The 2,389-nt window shown below is 28.5% G+C and overlaps 1 long non-coding RNA gene across 1 annotated transcript in view; it reads left to right on the top strand.

Annotated features, from left to right (window-relative positions):
* The window catches only part of LOC105118784 (uncharacterized), a 5,089-nt gene extending 4,848 nt beyond the window's left edge, over nucleotides 1–241 (top strand). Inside the window, exon 2 of the long non-coding RNA XR_841022.1 lies at nucleotides 148–241. This is a non-coding gene — a long non-coding RNA (uncharacterized LOC105118784). The remainder of the gene's footprint in view (nucleotides 1–147) is intronic.
* The last annotated feature ends 2,148 nt before the right edge of the window (nucleotides 242–2,389 follow it).

The following is a 2,389-nucleotide window of genomic DNA, read 5'->3' as shown; positions in this document are numbered from 1 at the left end:
CTTTCCCTTATTTAACATAGACTCTTATCTTAGCGTCCTATTTTGCTAATATTGTTACTTAAATTTAGGAATTTGATTTATATCACTAGTATGGATTTTTCTATTTTGCTTTTTATTTCCGTAAGTGATTCTCTTATTATAATTAAGGTGATTCTCTTATTATAATTAAGGTTGGCAGCTTATAAATACAAGCAACCCCCTTATTGTAGTCATGTTTAATTTTGAATAAGAATTTATTTCAGAAATGTTATTCTATTACTCATGGATTCAAGTATTTTACTCTTACTCATAGATTCAAGCAAATCATAGAAAAAAGATAGTGATTCTTTTTCATTATTAGTCTTTCACTACGTCAATATCTATGAGATATAAAAACAAAAAAATATTAAAAAGATAATATTTACATTTGAACAATCCATTGTTCAGATCCTTCGAGTTGTTGATTATAAATGATAATATAGAAGTTGAGTTGTCTATTATTTAAATTCATACAAAAAAAATTATGAAATCAAGTCATACAATAGTATTTAATTAAAAAATCAGGAGTGAATAAGAATTTAAATTTAAAATATTTATATTTTTTCAAATCTTTGTTACTTTTTTTATTTAGCTTTAGCATAGAAAATCTCTAAATTCAATTCTAATAAAACAAATTAAAAATTCATACGGTTTGGAAAAAAAAAATGCTATAAAAAGTAAACAAATTATGATTTAAGCATTTTTATGGATATGGATATATTACTACCACTACTTAAACACAATATAAATAAACATAATTATAATCATAATGACTACGTCTTCATAAGGATAAGACTATGATAATATAATTAAATCATTAAATAATTAACATATGAATAGTCAAAATATTAAAATCGTGTATAGGAGATTCTAATTCTTTTCTTTTGAGACAATATTTTTTAATCAAAGGAGACATTTAAGATAAGATTAAAGGAGTCATTTAATTTGATCAATCAATTTGATTTAGAAATCAAATATTTTTTTTCGAGAAAGGGAAGGAATAATTTTTAATTTTACCTTATTTTGTCATGTGAAGCTTGGTGGATAATAATAAATGTTAATTACTTTTATAATCGCAATCTTATCATTTTTTTTCCCGCTAACAAGGGGGCCAAAGCACAACAATTTGTAGGTGATTAAGGAACTAAAATGTTTATTATTAGCAAAACTACTAATTACCCACGAAAATCCTTTCAAATTAAAATAAAAAATTGTAATTAACTTATTATCCGACGTGCAGGTAAACCCTATAAATACACTTCTCCTGAAGGCAATATTCTTGCAAGAGCTCTTCTTAGTGCTCTCCTTTCTCCTTTCTCCTTTCTATCCTTCAATAATTCTCTTGCATATCCAGGAGATAGGCAATAACCATTAGGAGGAGAAGGGTCTTGGCTAGCTATAAACGCACGCATGGACAGCCTTGAAGAGAAGGTTTCTGTGTTCTTTCATGAAGATTTTGCTGACGAGGAGTCTGGTCGCTCTATGGAGGAAGAAGACGACTACGAGTCTGACAACAACTTGCATGACCCCATGGAAAGATCCTTGTACTGGGAATCACAAGACGCCTTGCTTCAGGTATTTAATTTTAATTACAGTAATTTAAAGCAAATTTTGCCATAATTCTAAAAGGGTAAGCAGTGCTTCATTTCAGCTCCTCTAGAAATGATATATTTCTCGTGCACGATGCTATTCTATGTTTACTATTGCTAGTATTTGCAAATGAAAGAAATTTCGACAATTAATCTCTTCATAATGACACAATTAGCTCTCCAAGATCATGATTAAGTGCTGATTTTTACATTAAATTATATTACCAAAGTTAATGGGCATTAATGGCACTAGTACTAAGCATAAGATATTTTGTATAGAGCACAAGAGGAATACCCCTTTTTCTTCAACCCTATAAACATTTATGAATTGCGACCGACATTAATTCTTTATACATTTTAGATTTTTCAATATTGAATCCATCTACCATTTGTTTTTTTATATTTGGGTGTTTTAAAAGTATATTTAACTTAAAAATACATTAAATTTTTATTTTTTTGATATTTTTAATTATTTTAATATATTAATATAAAAAAAATTAAATGTTTTTTTTTAATTACTTGAAATCTTAATATAATATCTAAAACACAAGGAGTGATATAGTCAAATTAGATCTTCCTGTCCATGGAAAAAGTTTTTTTTTTTTTGGGGTGGAGAAAGCAGAAAACTAAAGTACACGTGTGTCAACTATTGAATGGCCGGTTTGGGTGACGTGCCCAATTTTTGGCATCATTTATGATAGCGGCAACCTGAATAGTAATAGCCACGTGTACGGTTGCAGTAGGGCGGTCAGGTGCCCCCATCAAATTGCAAGGGCTGGCGT

Source organism: Populus euphratica, unplaced genomic scaffold (assembly GCF_000495115.2).
Source record: "Populus euphratica unplaced genomic scaffold, PopEup_1.0 scaffold2229.1, whole genome shotgun sequence".
Lineage (NCBI taxonomy): Eukaryota > Viridiplantae > Streptophyta > Magnoliopsida > Malpighiales > Salicaceae > Populus > Populus euphratica.
Note: the sequence above shows the minus strand (reverse complement) of the source record. Positions and strands in the feature narration are given on the sequence as shown.